Source organism: Choloepus didactylus, chromosome Y (genome assembly GCF_015220235.1).
Source record: "Choloepus didactylus isolate mChoDid1 chromosome Y, mChoDid1.pri, whole genome shotgun sequence".
NCBI classification, from domain to species: Eukaryota; Metazoa; Chordata; class Mammalia; order Pilosa; family Megalonychidae; genus Choloepus; species Choloepus didactylus.
In genome coordinates this window covers 22031158-22053405 of record NC_051335.1, presented here as the reverse complement: position 1 = coordinate 22053405, position 22248 = coordinate 22031158, and the positions used below count along the sequence as shown (strand labels likewise).

The 22248-nt window shown below is 39.2% G+C and overlaps 2 pseudogenes; both read left to right on the top strand.

The window, feature by feature from the left end:
- Positions 1-22248, top strand: part of LOC119524180 — a 308154-nt pseudogene that overhangs the window by 37636 nt on the left and 248270 nt on the right.
- LOC119524182 lies at positions 18120-18427 on the top strand (annotated as a pseudogene).

The following is a 22248-nucleotide window of genomic DNA, read 5'->3' as shown; positions in this document are numbered from 1 at the left end:
CCACCGCAGGGCAGATTAGGGGTGGTGTCCTTGAGGTTTTGGTGTCAGTTGTGGGGCCTCGACTTTGTTGCTGGGCCCCACACACTGTGGAGGCAGATTTGCTTCTGAGATGCAATCTGAGGTCAGAATCAGCAGGAAATGTGGGTCCTCTGCTTTGAGAGGAAATGGCCAAATATAGCCATGATTTATCTGTTCATCTGTTTATTAATATTGTTCGTCTTTAATCTGCCAATGCTAAATAAAGGCAGATATTTCTAAGCTCAAATGAAGTGACTCCCATCTGAGCTGTTGTCATTGGGCAGTTTCCCACTACGAAATACTTCCTTACCCCTAAACCTAAGCTTTGGAAACTGGGCACAGAAGATGGTGGTTTTTAAAATCAGGGCTTTGTAATTCATATAATGAGTTATTCTAAAACGGGCTACTGATGAATACCGCTTTCTTTTTTTGTGTGTGGGGGAGGGGAGTGAGATAGTTTCCAATAATATGCATTAACCTATGCCATAAAATTATTAGAAAAAAACGGATAATTCTTTAAAAATAATCTTTGAGTGAAGAAGGCGTTTCTAGTCATGTCACAAATCTAAGAAGACCTAAGGGAAAAGATTGATGGGTCACTGGAATTAAAGATTAATTTTTATGACATAAAAATTAGAAACTTTGTATGGAAAGAAATAGACTTAATAGAGTTAATAGACAAATGACAAACAGGGAAAAATATCTGCAACATATGTGAAAGACCAAGGAGAGTAATGTTTTAATATACGGAGGACTCTGAGAAATGAAAGGGACAAAAACGCAAAGTGTCCTGTAGGAAAATGGACAAAGAACATGAGCTAACAGATCACAGAAAAAGAAAGATAAGTGGATGGTAAACATATGAAAACTGATTAACTTTATTTTTATTATAGAAATGTAAATTAAATGTTATTTTCTGTTATCAGATTGGCAGAAATTAAGTAGTTTAAAAACACACAAGTTGGGGAAACCAGCAGTCTTTCATTCTGTTGCTGGGAGTGTAACTGAGAAAACCTTTTTGGAGTCCATTTTTTCATTTTCTGTTAAAAGTAAGGATGTACTAATTTTTGACCCTGAAATTTCACTTGGGGAATTTGTCACACAGTTACACTTGTGTACAAGTGCAAAGTTATATACACGGTGTTTCTCAATGTAGCGTGGTTTCTAATTGGTCTCACGTGGATTATAGTTTGGTGGGAAGATGACTGGTCCCCACCCCACCTCCCCACCATACACACATAGAGGTTTAACCAGCCAAGGATATAGAAACTTATCCTGAAGTGGGGTGGCCTTAGGGAAGGAGCGGATATCGTATACATCAAGGTATGCTTCATGCATCGATCCTTTGCCCCAGGTTCCCAATGGTCTATGTGGGAGCTGAGAATCTGCTAGATCTTAGAAACAGCCAGAAGTCTGCTCTACAGCAAGTATTTTCTCTGTCACCATTCCAGAAGAGCTGGTGACAACTGATACTGATACACTTCCATTTATGGTCCAGCAACAAATACATGGCTCACCTGGTTCTTGAACCAAATTCTGCTTCAGCAAGGCCATGCTTTCATCTGAAGGGGTGGAAAGCAGGATAACATTGTTCTGGCTTTCCATCCTCCCAGAACTTCCCATTTCCTTATGCCTTCATCTCCGAGCTCAGATTTAGCACCCCATAATTTGGGTGGTTCTGATTGGTCAGACTTCTGTGTTTAGAAATCTATTTTCCTGCACAGCCAAATTGTCCACCCTGATACTGGTGTATCCATCCAGCTGGATTCTAGGCAGCTATGAGGGAGAGGAGCAGGACTTTAACTGATAAGAGAAGATGGGCAAGATACCATCTTAACTGATAAGATTGTCAAGTGGAAGAAAACAAGAGATGAAACACCACAAACATATAGTTATGAGTCCGTTTGTGTTAAACACACACATATACCACTGGTAAATGGTTCCTAGGGGAGGAGGAATGGCGTTTCACTGGGGAATGGGCATACCTTTACCTTTTGCTTTCTGTCCTTTTTTACCATTTGATTTATTTCCTGCAACGATCATGTCTATCTTTAAAATTAATTTTGTAAATTCAGTGATATATATGTATGTATGCTTATGTCTAGGTTAAAAAGTCATATAGAGGTAGAAGCCTTAGGAGTATCCAGCTGTCCTGTATTCTTTCTCCTCATCTTCTTGTCTTCCTTCTAGGAAGCAACCACTTTTCAGTTGTTCTAGCTATTGCTTCTAGTATTTACTTCTGAATAATTTGCAGGTGCTGCTATCTGATAACTGTTACAGTAGTTGTGGATTTTAGCTTACTTTTCTCCCCGCATGCTCCCATCTTCTCTACATACTCGTATCTCAGGTTTTGGTTTAATCTGTTCTTAAGGATTTCATTATTGCAACAATGGTGATTTTGAGTGCTGAAACAAGAGTAAAATATACTATAATTAATTTCCTTATGTAACTTTTTGTCTTCCTTAGAGATAATAATTCTCTTTTATTTGTTGAGTAATCCTAGGATACCCAAATCTCGTACCTTGAACTAAATAAGTCTTTAAAATGCCTCAATACAATCATCCACATGGTCAAAAACTTGTCATATAATTTAATCATTTATCTATCTATCTATCTAGGGTTTTTTTTGTCTGGAAAAATATTTTCCAGAGTCCTCCCACCTCCTGCTCCCACCAGAACTGGTTGTTCTTTAAGCCATTGCCCAACTATTAGGCAGGCGATTCCCATCATCACTTGTGTTGACTACCTTGTGTCCTGGATCCCTTTTTACTCCCTTGATTTGTTGAAACACACGCTGCAGTGGCTGAGAGGTAAATTGTCTGAGACTTCTGCAGGACCCAATCACACCAGGAGTTGTATACTAGGAAAATTTTCCCTTTTTATACTCAACGACTTTGTCTGTTGGCAGGTGGGGGTTCTCAGGCTTTCTGGTGGAGCCTGAAAATCCTGGGGCCCAGACGCTGTGCTTTCATCCATTTGATCTTCAGAATATTTTTTTTTAATCATCAGTTTATTGAGATATATTCACATACCACGCAGTCATACAAAACAAATTGTACTTTCGATTGTTTACAGTACCATTACATAGTTGTACATTCATCACCTAAATCAATCCCTGACACCTTCATTAGCACACACACAAAAATAACAAGAATAATAATCAGAGTGAAAAAGAGCAATTGAAGTAAAAAAGAACACTGGGTACCTTTGTCTGTTTGTTTCCTTCCCCTACTTTTCTACACATCCATCCATAAACTAGACAAAGTGGAGTTTGGTCCTTATGGCTTTCCCAATCCCATTGTCACCCCTCATAAGCTACATTTTTATACAACTGTCTTCGAGATTCATGGGTTCTGTGTTGTAGTTTGATAGTTTCAGGTATCCACCACCAGCTACCCCAATTCTTTAGAACCTAAAAAGGGCTGTCTAAAGTGTGCGTAAGAGTGCCCACCAGAGTGATCTCTCGGCTTGTTTTGGAATCTCTCTGCCACTGAAGCTTATTTCATTTCCTTTCACATCCCCCTTTTGGTCAAGAAGATGTTCTCCGTCCCACGATGCCGGGTCTACATTCCTCCCCAGGAGTCATATTCCACGTTGCCAGGGAGATTCACTCCCCTGGGTGTCTGATCCCATGTAGGGGGGAGGGCAGTGTTTTCACCTTTCAAGTTGGCTTAGCCAGAGAGAGAGGGCCACATCTGAGCAACAAAGAGGCATTCAGGAGGAGACTCTTAGGCACAAATATAGGGAGGCCTAGCCTGTCCTTTGCAGCAACCGTCTTCCCAAGGGTAAAACTTATGGTAGAGGGCTCAACCCATCAAACCACCAGTCCCCTATGTCTGTGGTCATGTTAGCAACCATGGAGGTGGGTTAGGCGAATACCCCTGCATTCTCCACAGGCTCCTCAAGGGGGCACTACATCTTTTTTTTTCCTCGTTTTTCTTTTCTTTTTTTTTTTTTAACTTTCCCTTCTTTTTTAAATCAACTGTATGAAAAAAAAAGTTAAAAAGAAAACAAACATACAATAAAAGAACATTTCAAAGAGACCATAACAAGGGAGTAAGAAAAAGACAACTAACCTAAGATAACTGCTTAACTTCCAACATGTTCCTACTTTACCCCAAGAAAGTTACATAATATAGCAACATTTCTGTGAACTTGTTCCTACTATATCCATCAGAAATTAACAGACCATAGTCATTTCTGGGCATCCCCAGAACGTTAAATAGCTTATCTGTTCTTCTTGGATTATTGTTCCCCCTTCCTTAATTGCTCTCTACTGCTAGTTCCCCTACATTCTACATTATAAACCATTTGTTTTACATTTTTCAAAGTTCACATTAGTGGTAGCATATAATATTTCTCTTTTTGTGCCTGGCTTATTTCGCTCAGCATTATGTCTTCAAGGTTCATCCATGTTGTCATATGTTTCACGACATCGTTCCTTCTTACTGCCGCGTAGTATTCCATCGTGTGTATATACCACATTTTATTTATCCACTCATCTGTTGAAGGACATTTGGGTTGTTTCCATCTCTTGGCAATTGTGAATAATGCTGCTATGAACATTGGCGTGCAGATATCTGTTCGTGTCACTGCTTTCCGATCTTCCGGGTATATACCGAGAAGTGCAATCGCTGGATCGAATGGTAGCTCTATATCTAGTTTTCTAAGGAACTGCCAGACTGACTTCCAGAGTGGCTGAACCATTATACAGTCCCACCAACAATGAATAAGAGTTCCAATTTCTCCACATCCCCTCCAGCATTTGTAGTTTCCTGTTTGTTTAATGGCAGCCATTCTAACCGGTGTTAGATGGTATCTCATTGTGGTCTTAATTTGCATCTCTCTAATAGCTAGTGAAGCTGAACATTTTTTCATGTGTTTCTTGGCCATTTGTATTTCCTCTTCAGAGAACTGTCTTTTCATATCTTTTGCCCATTTTATAATTGGGCTGTCTGTACTATTGTCATTGAGTTGTAGGATTTCTTTGTATATGCAAGATATCAGTCTTTTGTCAGATACATGGTTTCCAAAAATTTTTTCCCATTGAGTTGGCTGCCTCTTTACCTTTTTGAGAAATTCCTTTGAGGTGCAGAAACTTCTAAGCTTGAGGAGTTCCCATTTATCTATTTTCTCTTTTGCTGCTTGTGCTTTGGGTGTAAAGTCTAGGAAGTGGCCGCCTAATACAAGGTCTTGAAGATGTTTTCCTACATTATCTTCTAGGAGTTTTATGGTACTTTCATTTATATTGAGATCTTTGGTCCATTTTGAGTTAATTTTTGTGTAGGGGGTGAGGTAGGGGTCCTCTTTCATTCTTTTGGATATGGATATCCAACTCTACCAGCCCCATTTGTTGAAAAGACCATTATGGCTCAGTTCGGTGACTTTGGGGGCCTTATCAAAGATCAGTCGGCCATAGATCTGAGGGTCTATCTCTGAATTCTCAATTCGATTCCATTGATCTATATGTCTATCTTTGTGCCAGTACCATGCTGTTTTGGCAACTGTGGCTTTATAATAAGCTTCAAAGTCAGGGAGTGTAAGTCCTCCCACTTCGTTTTTCTTTTTTAGAGTGTCTTTAGCAATTCGAGGCATCTTCCCTTTCCAAATAAATTTGATAACTAGCTTTTCCAAGTCTGCAAAATAGGTTGTTGGAATTTTGATTGGGATTGCATTGAATCTGTAGATGAGTTTGGGTAGAATTGACATCTTAATGACATTTAGCCTTCCTATCCATGAACATGGAATATTTTTCCATCTTTTAAGGTCCCCTTCTATTTCTTTTAGTAGAGTTATGTAGTTTTCTTTGTATAGGTCTTTTACATCTTTGGTTAAGTTTATTCCTAGGTACTTGATTTTTTTAGTTGCTATTGAAAATGGTATCTTTTTCTTGAGTGTCTCTTCAGTTTGTTCATTTCTAGCATATAGAAACATTACTGGCTTATGTGCATTAATCTTGTATCCCGCTACTTTGCTAAATTTGTTTATTAGCTCTAGTAGCTGTATCGTCGATTTCTCAGGGTTTTCTAGATATAAGATCATATCATCTGCAAACAATGACAGTTTTACTTCTTCTTTTCCAATTTGGATGCCTTTTATTTCTTTGTCTTGCTGGATTGCCCTGGCTAGCACTTCCAGCACAATGTTGAATAACAGTGGTGACAGCGGGCATCCTTGTTTTGTTCCTGATCTTAGAGGGAAGGCTTTCAGTCTCTCACCATTGAGTACTATGCTGGCTGTGGGTTTTTCATATATGTTCTTTATCATGTTGAGGAAGTTTCCTTCAATTCCTACCTTTTGAAGTGTTTTTATCAAAAAGGGATGTTGGATTTTGTCAAATGCTTTTTCAGCATCTATTGAGATGATCAATTGATTTTTCCCTTTTGACTTGTTAATGTGTTGTAATACATTGATTGTTTTTCTTATGTTGAACCATCCTTGCATGCCTGGAATGAACCCTACTTGGTCATGGTGTATGATTTTTTTAATGTGTCTTTGGATTCGATTTGCAAGTATTTTGTTGAGGATTTTTGCATCTATATTCATTAGGGAGATTGGCCGGTAGTTTTCCTTTTTTGTAGCATCTTTGCCTGGTTTTGGTATTAGATTGATGTTAGCTTCATAAAATGAGTTAGGTAGTGTTCCATTTTTTTCAATGTTTTGAAAGAGTTTGAGTAAGATTGGTGTCAGTTCTTTCTGGAAAGTTTGGTAGAATTCCCCTGTGAAGCCATCTGGCCCTGGGCATTTATTTGTGGGAAGATTTTTGATGACTGATTGGATCTCTTTGCTTGTGATGGGTTGGTTGAGGTCTTCTATTTCTTCTCTGGTCAGTCTAGGTTGTTCATATGTTTCCAGGAAATTGTCCATTTCTTCTACATTATCCAGTTTGTTGCCATACAGTTGTTCATAATATCCTCTTATAATTTTTTTAATTTCTTCAGGATCTGCAGTTATGTCACCTTTTTCATTCATTATTTTGTTTATATGGGTCTTCTCTCTTTTTGATTTTGTCAGTCTAGCTAGGGGCTTGTCAATCTTGTTGAACTTCTCAAAGAACCAACTTTTGGTGATATTTATCCTCTATTGTTTTTTTGTTCTCTATGTCATTTATTTCTGCTTTAATCCTTGTTATTTCTTTTCTTCTACTTGGTTTAGGATTGGTTTGCTGTTCATTTTCTAGCTTCTTCAGTTGATCCATTAGTTCTTTGATTTTGGTTCTTTCTTCCTTTTTAATATATGCGTTTAGTGCTATAAATTTCCCCCTCAGCACTGCTTTTGCTGCATCCCATAGGTTTTGGTATGTTGTGTTCTCATTTTCATTCGTCTCTATATATTTAGCAATTTCTCTTGCTATTTCTTCTTTAACCCACTGATTGTTTAGGAGTGTGTTGTTTAACCTCCAGGTATTTGTGAATTTTCTAAGTCTCCGATGGTTATTGACTTCTAATTGTATTCCATTGTGGTCAGAGAATGTGCTTTGAATAATTTCAATCTTTTTAAATTTATTGAGGCTTGTTTTATGTCCCAGCATATGATCTATTCTGGAGAAAGTTCCGTGAGGACTAGAAAAGTATGTGTATCCTGGTGATTTGGGATGTAATGTCCTGTATATGTCTGTTAAATCTAATTCATTTATCAGATTGTTTAGGTTTTCAATTTCCTTATTGGTCTTCTGTCTGGTTGATCGATCTATAGGAGAGAGTGATGTGTTGAAGTCTCCCACAATTATTGTGGAAACATCAATTGCTTCCTTTAGTTTTGCCAGTGTTTCTCTCATGTATTTTGTGGCACCTTGATTGGGTGCATAGACATTTACGATTGTTATTTCTTCTTGCTGAATTGCCCCTTTTATTAGTATGTAGTGGCCTTCTTTGTCTCTCAAAACATCCCTGCATTTAAAGTCTATTTTATCTGAGATTAATATTGCTACACCTGCTGTCTTTTGGCTGTAGCTTGCATGAAATATTTTTTTCCATCCTTTCACTTTCAGTTTCTTTGTGTCCCTGTGTCTAAGATGAGTCTCTTGTATGCAACATATTGATGGTTCATTTTTTTTGATCCATTCTGCGAATCTATATCTTTTAATTGGGGAGTTTAATCCATTTACATTCAACGTTATAACCGTGAAGGCATTTCTTGAATCGGCCATCTTATCCTTTGGTTTATGTTTGCCATATTTTTCCCTCTCTCTATTAATATCCTTTATTGTACCCATTCCGAATCTCTTTAGTACTGAACCTTTCTCCAAGTCTCTCTGTCCTGTCTTTGTTTCTCTGTCTGTAGGGCTCCCTTTAGTATCTCCAGTAGGGCAGATCTCTTGTTAGCAAATTCTCTCAGCATTTGTTTGTCTGTGAAAAATTTCAGCTCTCCCTCAAATTTGAAGGAGAGCTTTGCTGGATAAAGTATTCTTGGCTGGAAATTTTTCTCACTCAGAATTTTAAATATATCGTGCCACTGCCTTCTCTCCTCCATGGTGGCTGCTGAGTAGTCACTACTTAGTCTTATGCTGTTTCCTTTGTATGTGGTGAATTGCTTTTCTCTTGCTGCTTTCAGAACTTGCTCCTTCTCTTCTGTGTTTGACATTGTGATCAGTATATGTCTCGGAGTGGGTTTTTTTGGATTTATTCTATTTGGAGTTCGCTGAGCATTTATGATTTGTGTATTTATGTTGTTTTGAAGATTTGGGAAGTTTTCCCCAACAATTTCTTTGAATACTCTTCCTAGACCTTTACCCTTTTCTTCCCCTTCTGGGACACCAATGAGTCTTATATTTGGACGTTTCATATTATCTATCATATCCCTGACGTCCATTTCGATTTTTTCAATTTTTTTCCCCATTCTTTCTTTTATGCTTTCATTTTCCATTCTGTCATCTTCCAGGTCACTGATTCGTAGTTCAACTTCCTCTAGTCTTGTACTATGAGTGTCCAGAATCTTTTTAATTTGGTCAACAGTTTCTTTAATTTCCGTAAGATCATCTATTTTTTTATTTAGTCTTGCAGTGTCTTCTTTATGCTCTTCTAAGGTCTTCTTGATATCCTTTGTATTCTGTACTATGGTCTCATTGTTCATCTTTAGTTCTTTGAGTAGCTGCTCTAGGTGCTGTGTCTCTTCTGGTCTTTTGATTTGGGTGCTTGGGCTTGGGTTATCCATATCGTCTGTTTTTTTCATATGCTTTATAATTTTCTGTTGTTTTTGGCCTCGTGGCATTTGCTGAACTTGATAGGGTTCTTTTAGGGTTTGTAGACCTATTGAAGTCCTTATCTCTAATTTATCAGATCTACAGCTTCGTGGAGTACACTTTCTCTAACTAACCAGCAGGTGGCGTCCACGAGCCACCTGTTCTCCACAAGCCAGTTCTCCCCTGCTTAGCCTTTTTGGTGAGTGGGGGAGTGAATCTTGTTGGGCCCAATTGGTGTACCAAGCTTGCGTGTGTAGTTGGTGTTGCCTGCCCTGTATGTGGGGCGTGTTTCTGGGCAGTCGGGGAGGGGGGGTGGCCCTAACTATCAAATCTCCCTGATGATCCTGGAGTTTTAAAGCTGCTGCAATAGTCTAATCCTTCAGTTCAGTCCTGCCACAGTTTGTCTCTGCCACTGACCCACAAATCTTTGGTATTGGCGTTTGGCTCCTGAGACTTGCATGTGGGACCCTCTTCCAGGCCGTGCACCCCGGGTCCTCTGTTGAGGGATGACTGTGCTATGTCACAGGTGAGTGCCGTCCCCCCAGGGCAGTTCTGGGCTGCTGAGCTGTGTACAGAGGCTCCCAGTCTGCTCAAATGATGGCTGAATGGGGCTTTGTTAATTCACACTGCTCCACCTTCCCAGCTCTGGGACAATCAGCTGACATTGCAGGGAAGGTTAATGTCCACACCCAGTTTTGTGGTGTGTGCCTGTTATTTGAAGCACTTCCGTCACACTGGGTTGTCTGGGGCAGCTCTGGGCTATGGGGCTGGCGATGGGCAGGAGTGTTTCCTGTCCACCAGGATGGTGGCTGTGAGCGGACACCCCCCTTTTCTTGGGAAGTTGTGGTGTTTAGTGAATTTTCTCAGCCACTGGATTATTGCCTTTTGTCTCAGAGCTCTCTTAGTTCTGCTGTTGACTTGACATGCCCAAATTGCAATTCTTTGAAGCTTTCTGTATTGGGCTTCTTAGAGTAATTGTTTTAGAAAAGGAAAAAAGGATTAAAAAAAAAAAAAGGGGGCCCTCCTCAGAGATCTAATGGGCTATTGAAATGCTAAGAGACAAAGCAATTAGGGCCATTAAGGAAAGGTCCACAGGGCAGAGAGATCAGCTTTTCTTCGGGATTTGCATATGCGCCTCAAGGCCTGAGCTCCGCCCTTCCCCTTTCTGTGTTCACCAGAACTCCAAATATCCTCTGCTTTTATTTTGGAGTTTTTCGTGTTATTTATTTTATTTTTTTCCTATGCCTGTCTCCTCTCTGCTGGGCTGGCAGTTCTCAGATTCTCTGGTGTCTGGTCTCAGTCTATCTATGGTTGGAGTATGGATCAGTAGAATGAGTTTCCGATAAGGGCTGCCACTGCAGTTCTCCCTTCTCCTTCCCGGAGCTGACAGCCCCTCCTCCCCCAGGACTGAGCCTGGCAGGGAGGGGCGCAGGTCCCCTGGCTGCAAAAACTTACAGATTTCGCTGATCTCAGCAGTTCGACATTTTCATGAGTGTTGTATGAAGTATGCCCAAAGGCAGACTGCTCTGTGGTGTCCAGTCCACGCAGTTCCTGGCTTTTTACCTACTTTCCTGGAGGAGCGACCAAAACCCACAGCTCACCAGTCTGCCATCTTGCCCCGCCTCTCTTCAGAATATTTTAATCTCCCATTTTACAACTAAGCAAACTGAGGCATCAAGGCCACACCCCCAGCAGTATCAGAGCCAGCGCTTAAAATGAAGGTTTAAGCTGCCTGGCCTAGTGCTGTTGCCTTTCGAAAGCTGTCTGCTCCTTACTGGAAAGAGAAATAACAGTAACGGGCAGGCAATGATTAGTGCCAAGGACATGGTCATGGCTTCAGGGTGGGTTTACTTCCAGGGGCCCACCTATGTCTGGTGCCTGACAGCCTCATCTCTAGTTAGCTTCATTCTTGCTTCATTATTCTAGTATCTTCCAGCCTTATTGACAGTGAGTGTGAGTGTGTGTGTGTGTGTGTCCGTGTGCAACAGATAGATTGATTTATTGTTAAGCTCCTAGCTCCTTGTCATAATTAAAATGCTCTGCCTATCATTCGGCTAAGCTCAGTATGATTATTTTTATTGCTACAGTATTTGGTTTCAAGCAATGTAAGCATTTTAGCCCCCTCCTCCCACTCTTTTGTGATGTGAAATGCCTCATTACTTAGGAGTTTGCTGCTGACTGTACAGTTTAGCATTTGATCTTTTTGTTCGCCACCGTCAGGTGACCACATGTAGAGTAATTAGATTAACCTGCCCCTCCTCTTCTCTACTGAAACAATATAAAATTTGGTATTCTGTTGGCACATGCTTTCCTTAGAGTAATGATCTTGGAGTTGCTGTATGAAAATTTGCATGGCTCCCTACAGCTCTGAGAAATGAAAATGCCCAGCTGTCTAAAAGCTTTAATCAGGAAATGAGCAGGAAATGGCATTGTTTTGTTTCGGGCTTGGAATAATTTATTCTTGACGATCCAGTTGTCTTGGATGGAAATGTATAGAAACATTCTTTCAACAACCCATAAACAGGTGCTCTGTTGTTGGTAAAAGTTCAAGCATTTCTTTACTTGGGAGCAGCTTTCAAATTGTTGGCCCTCACACTGATCATTTCTGAAGGTTTATTCTGTAGTCATTTACCTTGTCTCTCCTGCTTTGCCTGGCAGTGTACAGAAGGTGGCCTTTCAGAGCCTGAACAACATTAGGGGCCTTGACATTGTGTGAGATGGGAATGCGGTACAACTGCTGGGACCGGGTGTCACCCAACTGCTTACTGGCTCTGTGTGGTTCACCTCCTGGGACCCACTTTCCCCATCTGTAAAAGAGAGATCATAACAGCCCCTCCGGCTCGGTGTAGTTATAAGGATTGAATGAGTTTGTCCGTGGAATGGCCTTAGAACAATACCTCGCCCATAGCATAGTCTTCATAACTGCCAGCTAATTTCACATTTTTTAGAAGGCCCAGGAAAATGAAGAATATATTCAGTCTCCTTTTGTTTTTAAAAAATCTTGCTACATTTAAATATTTTCATTTAGATGATCAATCTTAGAAGCAGTTGTGACTGTAAAAATTAACAATGAGTGAGAAGCCTGTACTGCTTTTATTTATCTGGCACACAGTAGGTACTCAAATGTCTGTGAAAAGAATGATAGGGCTAATGATAATGGCCGACATTTATTGAGTGCCTGCTGAGTGCAAATCACTATCTAGGTCCCAGGGATGAAACACAGTAACTATTCCTTACCCTTGAGACATCGCAGAGGAGCTGAGAGATGGACCTAGGGACCCCTGGTTACCAGACAGCAGGTCAGTGCTATGACAGGGATTCCAACAAAGGGCTGCAGGAGCCAGGCCCGAGCTCCCATGAATGCTGTTAAAAATACCACAGAAAAAAATGTTGGACCTTCAATGACCCTTCCTCTTTTTTTCCCAGGGGCAAGCTATTTACCTAGCACGGGATCTAACAATTCGTGTATTTCGGGTACTGTTTCATGAAGTAAGTATGATGTCATAAGAAACATTTTTTTTAAATTTTTCCAGAAGAGAATTTGATAGGCAAAGTGTCCACCTCAGAGGCATAATTAACGAACCCCAAATGGTTTTTGAGCATAATTAACCAATCAAAATGGTTTCGTTCCTGTCACTTGCAGTCTGGCCAGCAAAGCAAACTAGATTCTACCCACAATAAAACTGTAAATAAAATTTAATATTGCCTCTTTATATGTATTTTATTTGTTTTTCTTGGTTGTTGTCATGCTGTTAGTTATACTTGCATTTCAGTAATTTGAAATTTGGGATTTTGTTTCATATCATTGAAAAATCAATTGATTATTGGTCTTGGTATGATTTTCCCCATATTTCAACTTTCTTGTTGTGTCTTCTTGATGAATTATCTGGGTTGAAGAGTTTTCCTTTAAGCTTTGTATCTGGGTTAGGATAAACTGCTGTCACTGTGAGTGGTTGTATGGAATCTTTAAAACTCTCAGTGAAAGTCTTATAGCCTATTATTAGGGGGCAGTGTCAACTTCTTTCTTGTTTGCAGGAAAAGTAACAGCCAGTAGTTTAACGATTGGGAAATAGCAAGCTAATTTCTATAATTTAAACTTTAAATAATTTTTATTTATTTAAACAAATAATTTAAATAATAATAATTTAAATGATAATAAACTTTAAATAAAATTTTGAATAGCTAACCCAGGCACATGGCATCAGTTAAAAGAGTCAAAATATATACTTCCCCTGTCTCTTGACCATCCTGTTCCCCTCCCTGGAGGCAGCCTCAGTTTCAGTTTGTTGCATGTATCTTTTGTACTACACAATGAGGCATGCTCACAAATTCACACAGATATGATAACATGCAGTATTACGCTTTTCCTCCTGGCAGTATGTCTTGCTGAGTGTCCTCATTGATAATTACAGACTGGCCTCATTCTTGGAGAGTTCTGTGGTATGGATTTATTGTAATTCATGAAATCAGTTCTCTTCTAAGCCATATTTACATTCTTTCTCTTTTGCTAATTTAGCAATGCCATAACGATTAATTTTGTACATATGCCATTTTGCATGTGTGCAAGTATATTTGTAGTTTAAATTCCTTGAAGTGGAAATACTAAGTCAAAAGGCACAGTCATTTAAATATTTGATAGATAATTGCCAAATTGCTTCCCCAGAGGGTGTACTGATTTATATCAACTTGTGCTCTCATTAGAAAGTAGAAGAAGGGTCTCTTTCCCTACATCCTTGGCAAAATTATGTTATCGATTTTTTCGTCTGTTGCCATTCTGACACACAAAAATAACTTGTAATAAAAAAAATTATGTACATCTGTCTTTCTTTAGATTGTGACCTTCTGGAGAGTTTTGTACTTACTCTTCCCTGTCTACCTTATACTTATTCCTAGAGGGAATGCCAGCTGTATGCCGGGCACTGTGCAACGGGCTGTGGATACAGAAGACAGTATTGTAAGAGAGCCCAGACTTATGCAAGAGGACATGTATAAGCTTTGTTATAACATAGTAGTTAGGTATGAGAAGAGAGCTCAAAGGATACAGTGAGCACTGGAAAAGTATTGCTGAATGGATCTCATTATAATTTACATTTCTCTTAGGAGTGCAGTTAAGCATCTTTTCATTTGTTTGAATCATTTGTCTTTTTTTCTGTGAGCTGTTCTTTGCTGTTTTTTTTTGTTGTTGTTGTTGTTGTTGCTGGGTTATTGGTCTTTTGGTTAATAGTTTGTAGAAGGAGCTTTCTCTATTTAACAAGTGCTATTCCCCCCAGTTTTTTTTTTGTTTGTTTGTTTGTTTGTTATTTGTCAGGCCTTTCTTTTGTGGCTTTTGGGTTCTGTGTCATAGTATGAAATAGACTTTCTTACTCTGAGATGGCATAAACATTCTCCCATGTTTTCTTCTGGTACTTTGGAATTTTTGTTTTTTTAAATGAGCAAATCTATTTTGAATGTCTAATAAAGAAATAAATATGCTATTTTTTAAAGTGAGGCATTGCACAAATTTTCTTCAGACTTCTCTTAAGCCAAATCAGCATTCCATAAAGTGATAAGTTGCTTGTGATCCAGGGGATCCCAGTTGTAATGTCATTGGGATCCTACAGATCTCCACACTGTAGAAGTTTTGAGCTGAATTGAAAATACTCCTCCTTATCTGTAGATTGATGTCTTTCCCATAACACTCTACTAAATTGGCCATTCATTTGACAGATATTTATTAAAACATGTCCAAAGAGATGGTTTGTATTGATACCCTTTTGATCAAATGGCAATAGTCTAGATGTTTAGCAGGGCATGGGCAAATATAAAGGGGTGGACTGTCATGGAGGTAACTGTCTTACACATTGGGAGGCAGTGTTATCTCCTTGGGACACAAGGGGTGTCCAATGTGTGTTCCTGTACTTCAGGCCAACAGCTTCTTGCCTGGGCTTGTGTTATCAGTGATTCTTGAGAGAGAATATTGCAGATATATGATATTGAAAATATGTTTGAAAATTCACATACAAATGTGATGATAGGTATCCAGTCATGTTAAAAAAAAAAAAAAAAAGCACAAAACTTCCCTTGTTAGCTTTGAACTGAAAAGGTCTTAGGTATATGCATATATCAGAGCACTTTTCCATGTGGCAGCATATTCAGTAAGTATAGGAAAGCCCTCGATGTGTTGCACTATGTAATTTTTAGAGAAATTATGAAATATTTCAAGCAAATGGAAAAAAGGCATAGACTAAATAACCAGTACCAGCGTGCCCATCACCTTACTTTATCAAGTCCTCAGAATTGGCCATATTTACTTCAGATACATTTTATTTTATTTTTTAAAATGCTTGTTTTTTATTGTGATAACATACATATACCATAAAATTTTGCCATTTTAACTATTTTTATGTGTACAATTCAGTGATATTAATTACATTCACAGTGTCATGCTACCATCATCACTATCCATTACCAAAACGTTTTCATCACCAAAAACAGAAACTCTGGGCCCATTAAGTCATAACTGCCTATTCCTCTTCCCCTCCACTCCCCCACCCCTAGTAACCTCTCCTCTGCTTTCTGCCTCTATGAATTTGCTTATTCTAGATACTTCATGTAAGCAGAACCATACAATACTTTCCCTTTTGTCAGATACATTTTAAAAAAAAATCTTAGATGCATTTGACCCTTATGTTATTTGATCGTAATAGACCCTTGTACCCTGTTATTGCTTTCAGAATACTTGCTATGTCTTCCCAGATGTCCTGAGACTCACTAGATTTGGTGAAGTGAGCCACGAGCTGGGAAAGTACAGCCAATGTTTGTAGGGAGCACACTCATCAGGGCAGCTGCTTCTTGCACTTGCCTTTTGCATCGGCAGTGGAGGGGAAGGGAGTGCGGGAAGATAGCATGCCTGTGGGAGAGCAATGTGCTATTTCTAGGATTCTGTATCTATTCAAAACTCTTGTTATCAGTAGATTTAGCATAAGGGTTTGTTTTTAGAGATTTCCTTTTATCTTCTGCCAGTGGTAATTTTGCAATATGGTTTTCCATGAACTGGCACAGGGACCACGGCTGTGGGGCCAGAGCTCTGCCTGGCTTTAAAGGAAGACTTTCCTCCAGAAAGAAACAGACCCAGGTTTGTGGGTGGCTGATGAGTGACACCTCTTTTCCATGCCCTGCTTCTAGCCTGAGCTGTGTGGCCCTGCCGGACCTTGTTCAGCTCTTTGAATGCTCAGAAAGCACCAGGACCAGTGTTCCTGGTGGGTCAGGGAGATGGCAAGCACCCCCTGCTGCCCGTGGAGTCAGCCTTCCGTCTGTGCCTGCACTTTTATTGGTGGGTGGCAGGAGAAAAGGAAATATTGCAGGATAGGAGGAAAACAGCTGTGGTGGAGAGAAAAGAAGCCATGGAGGGGGCAGATCCATTATGCTGTTTGTATCAATTTGATGAGACATACCTGATTTCATCCACTTGAAAGGGTGCCTCTGGCACATTCTGACCACCCGCCCCCTTAATGTTGATCCCAGAAAGCTGTCTACCCCCCTGAAATGAATATTAAAGTACCCCTGTACTAGCTTTTCAGATTGTTTACTTTCTAGGACAGACCATTAGCACATTTACATACAAAAGAATGTATCTTCTGGTTTAAAGACCTATGCTGTTCTTTTCTTTTTTTTTTCCATTGAAACTCAGCTACAATAAAGTGCAGAGATTTTAGAAGTACAGTTCATTTTTTTTATTGTTTATACTTGTGTAACACCATTACCTAGACCAAATTATAGAACATTTCATCCTCCTGGCAGACTCCCTCTCATGCCTCCCAGAACGTACCCTCTCAAGGGTAGCCGTTATTCTTTTCTCTCTTACCATTGGTTGATTTTGCCTGTTGCTGAATTTCATCGAGATGGAATCACACAGTATGTGCTTTTTTGGGTCTGACTTCTTTCACTTATTACTTCAAAATTCATCTATGTTGTTATGTGTAGTTCTTTTTATAGCATTTGCTATTCAATAACAACGTTCATAATGACAGCAAGTGAAACATTAAACTTGTATAGTACTCTCCAATTCGCTGTTTGATCCTGAAAACATCATGGATTGGTGCCAAAGCATTTAGTATTAGGCTTCTTTTGCAGATGACAAAATAGTTGCATAGTGGCCCTAAGTTACTTGCCTGCAAGGTCACACACCTAATTATGATGATGCCAGGCCTAGCTCTGGTTTTCTGGTGTACAGAATTGTTCTCTTGGTTCACGATGAAGCCTATGTTTTAGCATGTGTTGTGATTGGCAGAAGACATAAAAGATAAGGAGAGGGAGCAGGTCCCCAAAGTCTATCTTTGTTGGTGCTTTACCATGTACTCTATTTTGGTTAGAGACTATTGGGGATTGAACGTGTTCCCCACAACAGGCCTGTTGACCTCCCAAGCCCTGGTTGTGCGGCTGTGAACCCATTTGTCAACAGGACCTTTGAAGATGTTATTAGTGAAGGTGTGCCCAAACTGAAGGGGGGTGGGCCTCAATCCAATATGGCTGAAATCCTTATAAGCGAAGGAAATAGATACAGAGAAAGAAGCCATGGGGAGCAGCCTGAAGTTGGAAGTCAATGGAATCCAGAAGAGACAGGAGAAGATGCTGCTGTGTGCATTGCCATGTGATGGAAAAGCCAAGGACCAAATATCACTGGCAGCTAGCCCCAGAACACCTGCATTCTTCGGGGAGAAAGCATCACCTTGCTGATACCTTGATTTTGGACTTCTAGCCTCAAAACCATGAGCCAAGAAATCCCCATTGTTTAAGCCATCCCATTGTATGGTATTTGTTTTAGCAGCAAGGAAACGAATACAGAGACTGATCAATTAATTTATAGAAGTTAAAATGCAACCCAGACAGAGGTTTTGTCTTCCGGAAAGTTCTGGAGGACGTTCCCTGTTGAGGCGTCATGATGTGTGGGGACTGTGTGGAGAAGGAATATCCCAGTCGGGATAATACGTGCTTGGAGAATGGATCTTTCTTACTGAACTTTACAGGCTGTGCAGTATGCAACAAGCGGGATTTTATGCTGATCACAAACAAATCCTTGAAAGAAGAAGGTGGAGAAGAAATAGTTAACTATGATTATTTGTGTAAGAATTGTCATCATGTAGTAGCCAGGCACGAGTACACATTCAGCATCATGGATGAATTTCAGGAATATACCATGCTGTGTCTGTTATGTGGCAAAACCGAAGATACTATCAGCTTTCTCCCTGATGACCCCCAGCAGATGTCTCTGTTATTCCAAGCATCCTTCTTCTGTTCTGTTGTGATTATGTCTGGTTGGTTTACAATACCAGCAAGCCTGATGGTTTGTTTTACTTAGTTTCTATTGAAAATTTTTTGCTTTTTTTTTTTCAGCTTGAACTTATCTATTCTTTGAAAGAGCAAATAATTTAGGGGATTGCTGCTCTCTAAGACTGGGCTCTTCTGTTGATGATATTCCTAGTTCATATTAGTGCAACCAAAATCAAGTGTCTTTATTAGCTGTTTTGTGGCTTTAAAAAAAATTCGCTAGAATGAGAACCTAAAATCTTGATTTCTAATGCCATTTTCTGAGAAAAGGAACCAGGGGTTCCTGGAGAAATGGTCGATTCTAGGAGGGCAGGAATTATGCAAGATATGCCTGGAACATCTTGTAGTGCCACAAAGTAAGGAAGTGTCAAAACAAAACAAATAACAACAACAACAACAAAAACCCCACAATTATAAGAATGTATCACAGGGCTATAGGAGCCAATTGAAAGAATTTCCAATGATGAGAGCTGGGACAGTTTTAGCAATGGACTAAAGTAGTGTTGGATTATAACCCAAATTATAAAATAAATATGAGTCCATACTGATACAAAAAAAATGATCAAATGAATAAATAAATGGGGAGAATAGACCAATATCCCATGCAGTAGAATTCCAAATAATTTATGTAGTACTCCACTCCTAAGGAGGTGGAACATAACTCCCCACTTCTTAAGTGTGGGCTGCACACAGTGACTTCCTTCCAAAGAGTACCATATGGAAAGGGGGGGAGCAAAAGAATAACTTCATAGTGGAGAAAACTAATAAACTACCTCAGCCAGGTGATCATGGTTAAAAGCATCAATGATAAGTCATGTTGATGGCATGTACTCTTGATACGATATGCGAAGGGCACTTTATCTTTGTGGTCTTTTTCCCCAAAACCTAAAATCCCAGTCTCATCATGAGAAAAACATCAGACAAATCCCATTTGAGGGGCATTCCACAAAGTAGCTGACCAGTACTCAAAACTGTGAAGGTCATCAAAAACAAGGAAAGTCTGAGAAACTGTCACAGCCAAGAAGAGCTTGAGACATGGTGACTAAATGTAATGTGGGCTCCTGTACCAGAAAAAGGACATTAAGTAAAAACTAAGGAAATCTGAATAAAGTATGGATTTTAGTTAATAAAAATAAATAAATAGAATGATTTCAACTGCTCCAAAGGGATCTTAGAATAGTTGAAAGAGCATTGGTTTGGGGTTCATAAACCCTGGCATTAGTCTTCTGCCATTGGGACTTCAGTGTCCGAGTTCTGTAAAACTGGGCTTATAAAAATTGATCTACTTCCTTCACAGTCTTGTTAGGAGATCCAAGTGAATTAACAAGAAAGCATATAAAGTTCTGGATTCAATGAGGTGGCTTCAGTTAGTTCTTCTCATTCTGAGACCAAAACTTAAAGGGTCAGATTGGAAACAGAACTGTTTCCTCTTCATAGCTAAGAGACTTGAAAATTCTGGACTAAATCTTAGCTTATGAGAGAAAACAGTGACCAAAGTGAGCAAAGTGTTCATTATTATTACCAGGGAAAAACTTGGTTGTATAGCAGCAATTCTCATAATACATAATACTCATAATACTCGTAATACTAAGGTTTATTGTGCCAAGACCTGCTTTGAAGAATTTTAGTCATTTAATCCTCATTACCAACTCCATGGGGTAGTTTACTATTGTTATTCCAGTTTTAGAGCCAAAGAATCTAAGGCACAAAGAAGTTAAGAAACTTGCTCAAGTTCACACACCTAGTACAGTGACTCCCTCTCAACAAAAGTGTTGGGGAAACATGAACTATAAAGGGTCTAGCAAGGTTAGCAAGAGGTTGAAAAGTACTGGTGACAGTACTCTGATAAATCTAGGTTATTTGAACCAAGATTTGTTATTTAGAAAAGTTAAAAGTTGCTTCTTCGGGATCAGTTGTTTTATTCCTGGAAAACATTTTCCACTGTGCTACGAATCTCTATCTGACCTGCCAAGGAAACAATTTTGCGAAATGAATCCAAAAAGCAGAAAAGATACTTCATTACTTTAAATAGTAGTGCTAAGCTTATTATAGCCTCTGAATTGTCCCTTCTTTGAGTTTGGAATGCTGCCAGCTTACTCATTCGGAGCTCAAGAGTATGATCTCATATACCCCTACCGACATTCTCATGCATTGCAGAATGTATAATTGTTAACTTTTTTGTTTGGGACTTTATATTACAAAATTTTAAAGATTCTATCCTATTTCATTATCATTAAACAAAAAATTGTGCTGTGTATTGTGATACTTGATCATCTTCTAGAATCCTTCTGTGAATCTAATAGAAGACCTCCTGAATCCAGTGTCACTTAATCCTTACTTCTCTGTTCAAATGAAGGGGAACCAGGCAGAAACGTTAGTTTCCTTTATTTTCCTTCCTGAGATATAAGGAAATCATCTGAGATATGAGGAACATGGGCTTGGCCTGGCGCCTTCTTCAAGCTTGCTTCTCTACAAGCTCCATGACGTACAGACCTGGGGTCTTGCTGGTTAGGCTCTTGATGTGTAAAGCTCAGCTTGTATTCATTACTGTGCTGTTGTTTTAACCAGCTCTGACCTCCTCAAATGGTCCAATACTAATTAATTGACATATGTTATAGTTTGTGCATAAGCAACTGTGGTTTTTTACCTGTAAATTATCACTAAAATGTATATGTTCACTATTCTTTATGTCATGTATCGAGTTCCTTTGGTGCCATCCCTTTACTTTGTAAGCAGGGCTAAGTTACTTCACTGAACGTGAGGCTCTCAATTTAAAATCACATCTTTATTAACTATAGTACACATCTATATTGTGAGATACAGAATGGTTGTGTAGAAAGGAAATCAAGACACCTGGGTCTAGAATTAACTTTGCCATCTACTAGTGGGGGGATATTGGGCAAGTCACTTATCCTATCTGCATCTCAGTTTCTTCATCAGAAAAATAGAAATAATCATGCTTCCTTCTAGTTTTTAAACCAAATGATATAATGTAGGTGAAAGCATGTTTAAGCTCTTCAGTATTGTGCACAGGCAGCTGTTAGTGGTCTTTATAAAGGAAGATCTGAGATAGAAGAAAGCACTGTTGTGTATAGGAGTAGAGGTTTTGGAGTGAGACTGACCTGGGTTTAACTTTCAGCTCTGCTGCTTACTAAGCTCTGTGTCCTTGGCAGGTGTCTCTCCCAATTCCTTCTTTTTATAGAGAAATAGAAATTCTTCATGGGGTCTGTATGAGGATTGAATAACCTAATGTATATAAAATATTTAGGGTAGTTTATGAACTTAGTAAGTATTCAATAAATGATAGTTTGGATGATGATTGTGATGATCGTAAGAAAATTCAAAAGTTTGGCTCAGTGTTCTTAAACTAAGGAGATACAGCTATGGGAACATAGTCATTTAAACATCAGTTTAAATCTATATAGCTCTGCTCCCCTGAAATTGCTTATTCCAAACTATGTATTTTTTGTAAGAGCCCTCAGAGAAGTGATTCTCTTTCCCTCCTCTAAATTGAGTATCATTACCTCAATACTTGAGACATTGTTAGTGAGACATCTCCCTACTTCCTGTGTGCTCCTAGGGAATTTTTTTTAACATTTTTAACTGTGAAATGCAACATATATACAGAAAAGTGATAAATTTCAAAATACAGCTTAACAGGTAGTTATAGAGCAAATTTCAAAGTATAGTATGAGTTACAGTTCCACAATTTCAGGTATTTCCTTCTAGCTGTTCTATATAAT